The following is a 15418-nucleotide window of genomic DNA, read 5'->3' as shown; positions in this document are numbered from 1 at the left end:
TCTTAGGGTGGTGACTGACCGGAACCATTTGGTCGTAACGTAACACGTTACGATGCGAGCATTCGTATAGTCAGACAGCGAGTCGAGCGCTCCATCCATAGTTTCGGATGCTCGCTGATGCTCGCCGCGAGCGATGTTACGACGTTACATTACGACGAAATGCTCCGATCAGTCTCACCACCCTTAGAGTCTACTAAGTTGTACATTTTATTTTTGAAACATTAATAAGTAAACATAATTCGTGACAATTGTTTCGCCTTGTTAGGGCATTTAGTTTGATAATGCCATAACAAGGCGAAACAATTGTTACGACGTATTTTTATTTAATATTTTTATGTTTTTAAAAAAATACATCATACAACTTTGTTCACCCTAAAAAATGTGTGTTTGGTTTTAGTATTAAAATATACAATAGGTATCAAATATCGTTTGCGATGCCTTTGGGACGTTAAAAGACGAGAAATGTGTAATCGAAAAGCAAAAAAAATGCCATTAGTCACAACTCTATAGTCCAAATGTGTACGACTAACTTGCAATAATCTCCTAACCACCAAAATAACTTGTAGCATTTTTGAAAATGACACTATATACATAGATTACCAACATTTTTTAAAAGAAATTGGGTACACTTTTGTCTGAAATACGATTCTTCCCACGTGGTAGACGAGTTAGTTCCCCGGATATTTATCGTCACTCGACACGGCCATTACAAGACGGCGTCTGTTAATGCCCCGAAACCGAATGGCTGATGTCATGATATGCGTACCGGGACGCTAGTTATGGAAGCTATTAACTATCAACACGTGTTTTGGTCATTGCTACCACAAAAAATCTAAAGAAAAAAAATCAGTAACCCTCTGCAATACTGATCATTAGTAAAATCTTTCCGTCTTAAAAATTGGTAAATCTTTTTCATTCTAATATGTTTCAAGCGATTGTAACGTTTAGAAAATATGCTCTCGTTTTTTGAAAATATGTACAAATTAAATGCATTTTTTTGTCACCTTGTCAACTGTATTTGGACTGATTTACAAAAATATTTTATTTTTGTGAAAATTCGTTTATAGAGATTCGAGAAATTCTAAAATCCAGGCACTCTGATTTTCTTTTAACCTGCTCTGCAAAAGAAAGAAAAAAATAAACGAGAATCCGATTGTATTAATTTATATATTACAAAACATTTCTTCTTCAGTTTATTTATTCTTCAAAAATAATTTAAGCCTTAGTTAACGTGGAAAAAAACTTGAGATTTGCTAGAAAATATTATGCTTTACTTAAAAATATAATTATATATATAATTATTATCGTTACAAAAAAATCCAATATGTATTCTAAAAGAAAGTTGGGTGTGACCCGACGACCGGCTCTGTGCGTTGCCGGAAGCCAACTGAGTTTTATTAATGCGAGTTTGGCGTTAAATGTGTCAAAAAGTTAGTTCGATGGTTATGCGACCCTAAACCCGCTTGTGCACTGCCGGACAATAAAATTCCGTGAAGTGCACAAGCGCTCTAACGGACCCGATCAAGATAAAATAAGAAAGAAATACTCCTGAACAGATTAAAAAACTTGTGACATGTTGTCCTTTCTGCTTACTCCTTCGGCGAGATGTCGTGACGGTTGACAGACACACGGAACGACGCGTGCTCGTTACGGGTCCACTTTGCGTCCTACACTACCAGAGATTACGCCGTTTCTCGTGCGTTTCTCTTGACTTGTGACCTCACTGTATTAGCCGCAGCGGCAGGGGTCAGCTGGACCCCACTCTCCAATTAAAAAGTTACACAACACAGCATTCCTCCTCCCGCCCCCCCCGCCCCCACTCGGCCGATCTCCTATCCCCTCCACTGCCCTGATATAATTGAGAGCGCGGAGTTCTTTGTTGAACGACCCATCTGTGAAATAATGTATGACGAATTTTGTCGAGTGTTTCGGCAGTGTGTAATTTCACCGGGTAGCTACTGAATTTTAACCCATCCGCATATCAATTTTTTTATTTATTTATTAATATACTACTACTACTACTACCATCACGCCGTTTCCCGCAGAAAGAATGGAACTCCACTCCAAGATACAATTTTCCTTCTGATTAAAATATCGACTAAAATCAGTTGAAATTCAAGAGGATAGAACGCCACACTCTTCTGTCCTGACATACACTCCTCGCCTACTTCACATCCATACATCTAGTCATACATGCCTTCCGATTACGCAAACTTTTGACAACACCAGATTTTATCTAATCGTGCCTTTTTCGGTCGTCCTCGTTCTGTTCTCTTGCTCACATTTGCCACTTGTAATTTTTTGTCATTCTCTCGTTATCCATTCGCTCCACATGTCCATACCACTTTAGAGAAGATATTTTATATCATTAACACATACCATATATGTATACAAATACATGTTTTCCAATGCTTTTGAAAGTATAGATTTATTTAATATATTGTTATCCACCTTGAAATCTGTACTTTCTCAGCATTTCTTCCCCATGTTATAAGGGATAAATTTAAACGCTATGTTTCACTCTCTCGCTGCTCTCTGATAATGTGTGAAGGAGACGTGTATTGACCAGTGCTTACTTTTTGTTATTTTATTATTATTTTATGTTATAAGACTATTTGTTATAGGACTTTTTGTTTCTCTTTTAGTGTATTTTTATATAAGTTACTGTATATATGTATTGTGTTAAAGGCTTTAGCCGTTCAATTAAAAAAAAAGGAAATGTACACCCCCCTTTCTTCAATTAGTCCGTTATATCGAGGTTTAACTGTGTCGCTTCGTACACGCTTTAAAAAATATATATCGCTCTCTCGCGATCCATTCTCTCCACGCGGCCAAACGATCTCGCCCTACGCTGAAGTGAAAAATGCATAATGTATCAAAATTACGCCATTTTAATCAAACATGATGCCCCCCGTAAACAGTTTTTACCGCGTTGAACAATTTTAATTTGCACACTGAATATATTTAGTACCGCGGGAGACAATTTTCCTTCAGAGAACTTCCCCCTCTAATTAAACCGCCCGGGAAGCATGACATTTTCTTTCATTAAAATGAAAATCCACTACGCTGGAGAAAAACCTCTCAGCTGATTACGGCCGGGTTATGCAGGATGCCTATGCATATCCACGGATGGTGCATTGTGTCTCATATATCGCGCACTCTTTTCAACAACGTCAAACTTGATTTTTCAGGAGATCGTTTTTAAAGTTCAAGAATATAATAAAATGTATTAAAAATAAATATCAAGCCACTTATTGAACTTTTTACTATGCAGCAGATCTTTTGAGGTAAAATCATAAGGTTTTTTCTCCATTTGAAAAATATTGAGTATATTTAAAAAAATAATTAAACAATACATTTTCTTCAAAATGCAAAAACAACACATCTGCCCTGTAGCGGGTAAATATTAAGTTAAAAAATATGCCCCTTTGCTGGGATATAGTACATTTTCTGGGCATTCGGAAAACATGCACAACTGAAAATTTACGTTTTTTTTTCTATTTGACGTTGTTGAAAGGAGTGATTGATATATGACAAAATGATTCGGTAGTGCTATTCACTAAATAAAACTTAAATTAATTGTGGAAAGGAGTGAGCGATATATGTTCGTAAATATTATATCTAATTTTTAATGGTTTGCTGAAAAACAAAATCGTTTTTGGCGTCCTTTCATTTTCAAAGGACCCATGTCCTCATTTTTGTTTTTTTTTTGTTTGTTTATTTGTATATTTTCAAAAAACTGTCAAAAATCTATTGTATGATTATGACGTAAGTAAAAAGAAATAATAATGGGGACATTTTTTAATACAAAAATAGGATTCCGATACACGTGTCTATAATGTATATACTTGTGAATTCTTTACGGCAATCGTAATTACATACACGTACTACCCTTTGCAGACCAATATCCCTACCGACTTTTTGATAACTCGACGATGAACAGCATTATAAATCACTTTTCCTTAGTACATATTTCTTTAATTTCAAAAATGAAATGTTTACTACACTTATGTATCTCTATATCTTTTCATTTTTATATATTTTGTTGTTGGTAAAATTTACTAAGGCCGTAAATAATAAGAAAAAAGGGACTTTTAAATAAATGATAGCAATTAAATTAATTTCAAAGTTTTTTTGTGCCTGTAACAAAAAATACTGTTTTGTCTGGTTTATATTTAGTGGGTTTGGCTAATTTTGATTAATTAATTATGAAACTGACTCATTAAAAACATACTTCAGTAATTGATTTTTTAAAGTTTTTTTAATGGAGAAAAATATGTTTTTAATTAGCTTTACTGTCTTACGAAAAAAATCATGATCAAATTTTAACGCTTGGAGAGAACTTTTGCAGATATTATCAGTTTTAAGCATTCAACACATACACCTCAAGCCTCACATTCGGGCATCGATAACGCGTTAACTTTCTAATTCTAAATGTCTACAATTAAAAATCTTATTGTTTCGCCATTTTAAAACCGCTCGTCGTTCCGCATTGTAAATAAAAGTTCCCAAAAAAAATAAGTTTGCCCTTCGAGATGTGCACGAATCCCCATTCGTGCACATCTCGAAAGGCGGACGAATAGCGAAGCTCCGTCGCTCTCGCGCGCTTATACCGAAACGTGAATATGCGCTCTACATCGCCGCCGGCAAATTTAAATTAGGAAGTCGTGCATTAGTAGCTAGCGCGGGAAAATAATAATAAATAATGTCACCAACCTCATCCGCCCCCACCTCCCTCCCGGGCCTGTATTAGACGCAGAACAATGCGTGTGGGTACCTACCTACCTTTGTGGACTTGGAAGCTTTTAATTTTTTCTCGCTACCCAGTCGGTAGCTGTTGGGAAAATAGCGGATTAAAAGTATGAAAAATGGACGTAAATATTTCATTCTTTAAATTATACAGTAATTACAATTTTTTGTCCGCCTCCGTGGTGTAATGGTTCGTTCTGGAGGTCCCGGGTTCGATTCCCAGGGTGGGGGTAAAAAAATAACATTTTGAGTGTGTCCAAAAACTTGTTAATCTCCAATTACAGGAGTTATTTTCATATTATTTTTTGACATCTCATCAAAGATGAAGAAGAATTCCATATTCTTCATCTTTGATGAGATGTCAAAAAATAATATGAAAATATGGAAAAATAATATAAAATGGGCATTTACGGGGCTAATGACCAAAAAAATTGTTTTAATGTATGTATGTAAATTGTTCGGTAATATCCAAAATTAAAAACGGTTATTGCATTGAATTCTACTTTTATTTACATATATGGTATGTGACGCGTTTCGTCTTATGAAGACATTATCAAACACGCGATAATAAGACGAAACGCGTTACATAGCGTATATGTAAATAAAAGTAGAATTCAATCCAATTACCGTGTTAAATTTTGTATATATTACCCAACAATTCAATTTGGAATTTTACCAACTGTCTGCAGTTACAATAAATATACTTAAATATGTATTTTATATGACCCTGAACTGGTCCCTGAAGCGAAAGAATGATAAGCTTCAGTCCTCCACTGCTGGATATAGGCCTCTTCCGTAGCCTTCCATTTTTTTTCGATCTGTTGCTGCTTGCAGCCAATTTCTAATCAGCGGCCATGTCGTCCGACCATCTTTTTTGAGGTCTTCCGATGTCTCCTTTATTCTCCAAAGGTCTCCATCTCAACATTTTAGGGGACAACCTTGTAGGGTCTTGCAACATATTCCGCCCATTGATTCTGACTTCATCATCAAATCAAGTATGTACGGCAGCTTCGACTGCAGCGCAATCCTGTTAACTGAATGATGACATGACCGCGACATGAGCAGCGCGGGTACACTACACACATGTACTCGTGTTGCATGTAACATACATGTCATACACTGGCCGGTCTGCCGAACCATCTATATTAGGAAATGAGAAATGACACATCAAGTGCCGCATGGCGTATTACCGCCTCCCCATGCCCGTATGTAGATACCATATGTACACGATCAGGGTTGCCGATATTAGATGTTGCAATAAAAGAAATTACATGCGATTTAAGGATATTTTATTTATTGTTTCGGCGTTAACTTTGTGGTAAGACATGTTACAATGATTAAAGAAAACACTTGTTTTTTTACCACTTGAGTTTTATTAAAGACCACATGTTTCAGAAATTAAACTTCCATCATTATTATTATACAGACCTGAATGATGGAAGTTTAACTCCTGAAACATGTAGTCTAATAAAACTCAAGTGGTATAAAACAAGTGTTTTCCTTAATCATTGATTTAAGGATGTCAAATACTTGAAAGCGGCCGGGTCAGGAGTCGTAATAATCGTCGAGTGTGTTCATGAATGTAGAAGAGGCGAAGAATGTTTGCAAAGACAGAGTGGTGTGGCGTTCGATTCTCTGTGCCTACCTCTGCGGGGAAGCGGCGTGATGGTTAGTTAGTTTTTTTTTAGTTAGTTGTAAATATGCTTTAGTACATCGCCTACAATTTTGTCCATCTCCGTAGTGTAATGGTCAGCATGCTCGGTTACCGTTCTGGAGGTCCCGGGTGCAATTCCCAGAGTTTGGGTCAAATAAATAAAGTGATTTTTTTCACCCTAATATTTATTCAATATAACCCTGGACTGGTACCTAAAGCGGAGGGCTGATCACCTTTCCTTCGTGTGTTTACGATCCAGATAACACTGTGTTTATATGATGCAGCGTCCTATGCATCATTGGGCTTGATATATAATCTCTTCATAAAGAGGAGCCGAAGAAGGTGGCGTATGACCAATCTACAATATTGAGACCACAGAAGATGATTATCTCTTGGTCCTCAAAGGATGCCAAAAGATTGCCTTTGAAAGGAATGTTCAATTGATATACAGTAAAAAATATATACAAGTTTACATATTCTAAATTGTTTTTAAATGTATTTAATTCACTTTTTATAATTCATTATAATTTGAATATTAAATCTAAGACTGCTTACTTCAAAAGTACTCGTAATCCCATTACAGTTACCAGGAATATATGTTAAGCGGTGTCCTGCATCAGAATATTCTACATAATAGACTGCATTTTTGGCGATTTTTTTAGAAGAAAAAGAAAGTAATGTAGTTCAATTTCAAATATTATTTCATATATATATATATATATATATATATATATATATATATATATATATATATATATATATATATATATATATATATATATATATATATATATATATATATATATATATATATATATATATATATATATATATATATATATATATATATATATATATATCTAAGCCTTCGATCGTTTACGTGTAATTTTTAAGTTTTCACGGGCATCTTATCGCTGCAGTCTTCAATCGGCGAAAAACACCCCCGTCGCCAATTTTGACTGAAAGGAAAAACCAAAGGATCAAATAATTATATATTTTTCTTCTGTGTGAACCAAAAAAAGTTATTAAAAATGCGAAATATATAAATTTTTTACGCCCTAATATCTTTTTCCTCATAAATCTTTCAATATGATGTGTCCCTTCGGAACGTCCGGTCGGAAAATGCGCCAACCCTGATCGGACAGTAGGTGCCCAGTCCTCGGTGCACGTGTGTGTATGTGACATCATTATGGTCCACTCGCGAGGTCGGCGACCCCGCCCCGCTGACGTCACGACTCCACACATTGGGGGATGATTTTCAACTTTGACATTCATTTGATACTGTGGCCATTCCGCCTGACGTCATTTCACTTTTTCGTCGTGGGACTTTATTGTGCTTGTCATATTGGTATGCACGTGTTATGAGTACGTCTAGAAGGCTGTGGCCCGGTCGGACTTTTGCAGTGAGGAGAAGGATTCGAGGCTTTGATATTTTTTGCTAAAAATAATAAATTTACAACGTTTTGAGTGTGTCCAAATAATGTTCATAAATCTGGATTATCTCCAATTAGGAGTTTTTTTACATCACATTGGTGAAGACTCCATCCAGACTCCCCCACATCGCACTGTACGGCCAACCCCGTTGTAGACGACTCCCGGGCAGACCACCAGAGAGATGGGTCGATAGCTGGGAATCGACATCGCAGGAGGCTAATCCCTCTTAAAAACAGGCCACAAGGCCTACAACAAGATGCAGAAGAAGAAGAATAAGACATTAGTGAAGAAGAATATGGAAGTCTGGGTGCCTGTAAATACAGGCCTCACGACCGTCATAGGCTTGGTTAATTGATCACATTTTTACCGTTCTTTCCTCACGCATTCGTTCCACGTGTCCAAACCATCTCAATCCACATTTCTTAATTTTATCGAAAATGCTTATCTCCGCCTTACATACTTTCCTTGTTTACAACATTTTGAGTGTGTCCAAATACTTGTTAATAAAATCTGGATTATCTTCAATAATTTCATTTTGGACACTCAAAATGTTGTAAATAAATTATCTGGTCAAATAATAAGCTTAAATAATACAAATGAAAATGAGATTTTCTGGCGTTTCTCATGTGTGTTATTATAATCCAGGATTCAGACCTCACATACTAATAAAAGAGTTTCTGCTTTCATAAAAAGCTTCTTTTCTTCTCACTAATAGATATCTCCAGTGAAGTTCTAATGATTCAAGAACAATGTTTCAAAATTGGTTCATCTATTTAGAACTTCCAAGAATTTGAGTAGTGTGGTTGTCAATAATGGGTAGAATTGGTGAATGTTACACGCGTGTAAAGTGATCACTTAAACCAAATATGACGGTCGTAAGCCCCGTAAATACCAGACTTTTATATTCTTCGTCTATGTTGAGATGTAAAAAAAAATAAGGAGCGTGTTAATATTCAGTGCTAACATTTCCATTTTGCCGAGTCATCAAGTACCCGCCCGTGTTCCCTCGTTTCAATGTGCGACACCGATCACATGTTACATACTATACAGTGATGTATACAAACATTATGATGCGTGGTACATATATCACTTACTGGGCCCATGTTGGCGGTTAGCGCCGAATACTGACACTGTTATCTGTAGCTATCCGTTATCTGGCGTTATCGCAGCGGCCACCACTCTGCGTTGTCGCGTCGCGTCGTGGGGGCTCGCTCGCACGATCTCTCGGATCTACTAAATGACGTACTACTATATTTGTGGAGGTCCTCACCAAAAAGTTACATTTCCAGTATTGCACAAAAAATCCTTTGAATGCAAATCTGTTGTTTACTGTATTCTATCGAAATCTTAGTTAAAGTTGCGACAAAACGTGACCAATCCTGTTTTAAACCAATATGAAATCGTTAAATCGCACCAAAACGTAACAATTTTACAAGCTAGAAGTCCTGTGTAAACACGTGTGTAAAGTGAACACTTAAACCAGGCTATGACGGTCGTAAGCCCTTTAAATGCCCAGACATCTATATTCATCTATGTTAAGATGTCAATAAAATATAAATTAAAATTATTGTGAGTACTATCATAGTTAAATAATACAACAACATCTGTATAACACCAATCTGATGATGTCAGTAACGTCAAAATCTGGTCATTGGTCAAATAAAAAAGTGGAATAAATCACAGTTGTTATTTTATTGTATAAAATGCAATTCCACCAAGAAATGTCAGTAATTAACTAAAATCTACTATCAAAATTGTATTGATTGCAAATAGGTATTTCTTTCGATTTGTCGTGCGATTTCGGAAAACGCGCGTTCAATTTTCGACCGTGCGAACGAGCCCTTATTGTTGTGTACACACCGCGCTGTCCTAAACAGCTATCTGGCGTTCTCCATCTTTATCTATTGCCATGTTTGTCCGACAAGCCGATATACATATGGTACATACTCCCAAATCGAGTCGTGCATCCCTCTTCACCGCTAGTGATGAGAGCGAGACGGCCGCACCGAGAATTAAAATATCGCCGATCGCGGATCAAGCCTAGCTGTGTTTAATTTATCAATCGGTTTAGTGGTTTCGTCGCCGAATGTTGTGGAAAAAACTGAATTTTCACGTTACGATGCGAGCATTCGTATAGTCAGTACAGCGAGCCGAGCTCGCTCCATCCATAGTTTCAGATGCTCGCCGCGAGCGATGTTACGACGTTATGTTACGACGAAATACTCCGGTCAGTCTCCACCTTTAGAAGACGTTGTGGAGAACGGGTTGTGTCGTTGTGTTTTTTTTGTGTCCGATTTCTACTGAAAGTGTCGCGAAAATCTTTTTTGAGAATGGGAAATATTTTTTCCCCAGTGTATGAAATAGTCACCGAATGTAAAAGTTACAATTTTGAGTAAAATATACGGTTACATACTGAAAATATTTGTGTGACTGAAATTTCAACAAAGGAAGAACGTAAGTTTTACTAATTTTCACTACACTTTTGAAAAAAAAATATTAAAAACAGTTCACAACATTGTAATATTACAACACATTGTATGAAATATCGAAGAACCAATAAAATATCAACATTTTGAGTGTGTCCAAACAATTCTCTACTTAGGAGGTTATTTTAACTCTCAACATAGATGAAGAAGAATATGGAAGTGTAGGTATTTATTTATGACTTCTTATAGGCTGGTTAAGTGATCACTTTACGCACGTGCAACATTTACCAACCTACCTATGATTGACAACCACACTACTCAAATCTTTGTAACTCCTAGGTATATTGATCTATCTTATGACATTGTACATACGAGTTCACAGAGGCCACCTATGTTGGAAAGCTTTTATTCAGCCGAGACCCTTTTTTATTCGTATGCAACCCCGGATTTTTACATACTGGGAAACGCCTGAAAACATGATTTACACTTAGGCCATATTCCTGTAAATACCCAGAATTCCATATTTTTCTTCACATCTAACCCTTATCTACATACATGCAAAGATTCGTAGCGCATTGCATTTGATGGCTGCATTACCAGGTTGACCGTAAATTAAAAGGCGAGATAATTATTTAATAGATTTATATTATCCACTGACACTTCGTGATGGAATTGCATTTTTAATTTATTATTAGATTAAAACCAATATTTTTAGCTTTTCCACTTTTTTATTTGACCAGCGACCGGGTTTCGTCGTTACCGACATCATCAGACCAGTCTGATGATGTCGGTAACGACGAAACCCGGTCGCTGGTCAAATAAAAAAGTGGAAAAGTAAAAAATATTGGTTTTAATCTAATAATAAATTAGAGATAATTATAATTAAAATTAAGAATTTTTCTATAATTTATATTACACCATTTTCTTATATTATTACCTCAAAGGTGCTTTACCACAAATAACCATTTGCCTCAGGTATCAGTCCATGATTCCTTAATTACATAATTTATTTATTTTCATAAATAATTAGTTTTTATTTAATTTGATCATCCCAGGATACGATTCCGGAACCAAATTCACGGTAGTCATACATATTAGCCACTTAACTTCGAGGGTAGGGGCTTGAAGAATATTATTTTTCTTGTTGTAAAAAAGCTTTGATTAAAGTGAATGGTATTTTAAAATTATGTGGTGGAATATTTTATTTGTGGTGTGGGTGTATGGGGCGAAGTCTGCCCTCACTTTTACTTGCAATATACAATACAATCTGTTCATAAAATATACAAATATGGGTATATATATATATATATGTATATATATATATGTATATATATATATGTATATATATATATGTATATATATATATGTATATATATATATGTAAATATATATATGTATATATATATATATATATATATATATATATATATATATATATATATATATATATATATATATATATATATATATATATATATATATATATATATATATATATATATATATATATATATATATATACATATATATATACATATATATATATATATATATATATATATATATATATATATATATATATATATATATATATATATATATATATATAAATATACAGATTGTACGTTACTCGTATTCACCTACAGGATGTTCCAGATAAGATTGTGAAAATATTTTAAAAATTACGTCCTGTTTCTGTCGCATGAATATCAATATCAGTTTACTAACAATTATCCAACGGCATTTTTAATGATAACGGATAATGAATATTTGCTTTTGTTATATGTATTTTTTTTAAATAAGATATTTCCATATAAGTATATTCAAATGAAAAAATCTAGAACTCCATTTTGTTTATGCAATTTGACAATGCACTTACTCGTAAAGCGAAACAGCTGTAACAAAAAAAGACAATAGAATCACGAATATTTTTTCATTTATAACAAATTATGGAATTATAACCCCTTCGCGCCGCTTCCCCGCAGGGGAAGGCAGAGAGAATACAATGCCACACTAATCTGTCTTTGAAAACTATCTTACCCTCTTCCACAGTCATGCATCTCCTCATACATACCTGCCGATTATTACGACTCCTGACTTGACCACATTCAAGAATTTGAAATTCTCGATCGGGCCAAGTTTTCTTTGGTCTTCTGCTTCTATTACCTACCACATTCGCCTCATGACTCATTCGATTCAATTGTCCAAACCTTTCTTAATTTTGTCGATAACGGTTATAACTGTCTTGTATTATTTCCTTACATCATTTCGACTGCATTCAGTCTACTTTCATTTTTTTTGCCAACTCCATGCTTCACTTTCATACAATCCGTTTTGATGCCCGAAAAATGCGAATAAAAGAGTTTATAATTGCTATGATTGTCTACCTCCATAGTGTTATGATCAGCACGTATGGCTACCTTCCCAGGGGGGGGTCAAATATATAAAAATATATACATATTTTTACTCTAATATTTATTCAATATTACCTTGGACTGGTACCTGAATCGGAGGGCTGATCACATTTCCTTCATGTGTTAACAACGATCAAGATAACACTGCATTTATACGATGCAGTGCCGTATGCACTATTGGGGCGCGGATAAGGGTAAACGAAGAAGGTGAAGATAATTATTTTATTGTATTTAGATTTCTATTGATATTTATGGAACACCTTTTTTCTAAGATAATCCCATTTCCTTTAAACCGCCTCTCAAGTTGGTCCCATGGTTCCCGATGCTATCCCGATGAAAAGAAAAAAAAACTTATTGTGGAATATTTCTATAGTTTGGGCTTGGCTGTTGTTATGTCCTTTGATTATCTGAAGGTCCTACAGCCATTGTCTATGTCTGATTTGAACAATTTCGTTTGTTTGAAATCTTCTCCCGATGCTATCGGTGGAAGTAAAATTATTATTCGCAGTAATGGAGGAATGTCCGCCTTCGTAGTGTAATGGTCAGCACGCTCGGCTACCGTTCTGGAGGTCCCGGGTTCGATTCCCAAGGGGGGTAAAATAAATATAAGTGAATTTTTCACTGTAACATTTATTCAATATTATTACCTGAAGCGGAGGGCTGATCAGCTTTCCTTCGTGTGTTGACGATCAAGATAACACTGCGTTTATATGATGCAGTGCCCTATGCACCATTTTGGTGCGGGTAAGGGTTTAAACCATAAATTAAGGTTGAAGAAATTGTGTTTTTTACTAAGTACCGCTATTTCTTCAACCTTCAACGTACCAAGGACACAACTGTAGAATTTTGCCATTTTTAATTTTAGTTTTACTTAGTAAATACCACATTTTCTTCAAATCTATTGTGATACGTGTTAAGATTCATTCAGCATCACTTTCAAACACTGAAAACGATGCTGAATGCAATAAGAAATAGTAGTATTTACTTGAATTAAAAATATTGATTTTACCACAAAGTGACTGCCGAATCGATTAATGAAAAATTCTAAAATTTAGACTTACCTTCACATACGGTGTTTGAAAATGATGCGAAATGCATCGAAACGTGTGTCATAATAGATTTTATGACACACAGTTTTTTTTAACCATGTAAATCTTAAATTGAAAAATTTATGTATTTATATATCAATTTAAATCAAACACAGATTGTTTGAGGCTCTACTAAGTTGTATTTTATTAACAAAAACACATTAAAAATTGTCACAATATTATTTTTTATGTGTTTTTGTTAGTAAAATACAACCTAGTAGACTCAAAATATCTGTGTTTGATTTAAAATTAATACATAAATTAAAATGGAGTTCCACAAATTAAACGCCAAATCAATAAATAGATGTATTTATTGTCTTCGGACACTCGTCGTGAAGTGACGTTGCTGTTTCTCTACCGCTATGATTTTATCATATATTCAAAGTCTTTTTGTACCTACCTACAGAGAAGAAGTCAGAAGATGTATAATACACACACTTCATGGTGTCATACGTCCATGAATATATTTCCATACATCAAAGACTCGATCGAGGCGAGCTCCCGAAGCTGCGGATCGCTCTTGTCGGGGTGGAAATATGAAATAGGGGCGCCGAGTAATCTCCGTCCCCACCCTTAGGGTCGAATCTCGCCTGCGTCGGTGAATGAGCTCTCGTCAGCGATTTTTAAGTGTGCCCCCTGGCAAGTCTGCGGAGGTTGCACCCGAATAAAGCCACTATTGAATCGCGTACGTAAGGATTTTTATTTTTAAAATACATCTTCTCGAGGAAAATCCGATGTGACCCTGACAAAGACACAACCAAAATGTGTCGTTTCGCTCACTCCTTTCAAGAACGTCACAAATAAAAAAAAACTTGATTTTTTTAGGAGAACGTTTAAAAATAAAGTTTAAAAATAAAATACAATGCAGTAAAAATAAATATCAAGCCACTTATTGAACTTTTTTTACTATGCAACAGATCTTTTTAGGTTAAACCTGAAGGTTTTTTCTCCATTTGAAAATTTTATATAGATTATAAAAAAATAATTAAACAATACATTTTCTTCAAAATGCAAAAACAACACTTTCTGCCCTGTAGCGGGTAAATATTAAGTTAAAAATATGCCTGTTTTGCTGGGATATAGTACATTTTCTGGGCATTCCGAAAACATGCACACCTGAAAATTGTCAATTTTTGATTTATGACGTTCTTGAAAGGAGTGAGCGTTTTGTGTATTTTGATTGTTTTGTTAATAATTATATATTTTTATTTACAGATTTTTATCCCGTCATCCTTTGAATCTCTGCTAGGCGCCGAGGATATGTGGATTTTTATATTGCCCTATTCGAATATAAGGTAAGATCTTTCACATAAATACAAATATTATTTGAGAACCAAACCTCATCAAAAATTTTGAAAAAAACTAAGTAAGTTTTAATGCTAACTTACCAATTTAATTTCACTCCGAATTGTCGAAGTAGCTATGTTCTACCTTTGTATCTATCTTCCTTTCTATATTTATAAAAAAATATATAAGAACATCCGATGATTAAATGTGCTAGACGCGACAAATTTACTAGGTAGTCTGACGCTATTAAGCAAAGTAAACATTCGATTTTAACCATAATTTTTATTATATTATTAGATTAAAACCAATATTTTTAGCTTTTCCACTTTATTTTTATTTGACCAGCGACCGGGTTTCGTCGTTACC

The 15418-nt window shown here is 34.9% G+C and overlaps 1 long non-coding RNA gene across 1 annotated transcript in view; it reads left to right on the top strand.

Annotated features, from left to right (window-relative positions):
* The window catches only part of LOC148310054 (uncharacterized), a 71958-nt gene that overhangs the window by 22310 nt on the left and 34230 nt on the right, over positions 1-15418 (top strand). Inside the window, exon 3 of the long non-coding RNA XR_015837443.1 lies at positions 14981-15060. This is a non-coding gene — a long non-coding RNA (uncharacterized LOC148310054). The remainder of the gene's footprint in view (positions 1-14980; positions 15061-15418) is intronic.

This window comes from Brachycentrus maculatus, unplaced genomic scaffold (genome assembly GCF_059751285.1).
Source record: "Brachycentrus maculatus isolate JH-2025_06_01 unplaced genomic scaffold, ASM5975128v1 h1tg000109l, whole genome shotgun sequence".
Classification (NCBI taxonomy): domain Eukaryota; kingdom Metazoa; phylum Arthropoda; class Insecta; order Trichoptera; family Brachycentridae; genus Brachycentrus; species Brachycentrus maculatus.
The sequence above is the reverse complement of the archived record's forward strand: the minus strand, read 5'-3'. Positions and strand labels throughout refer to the sequence as shown.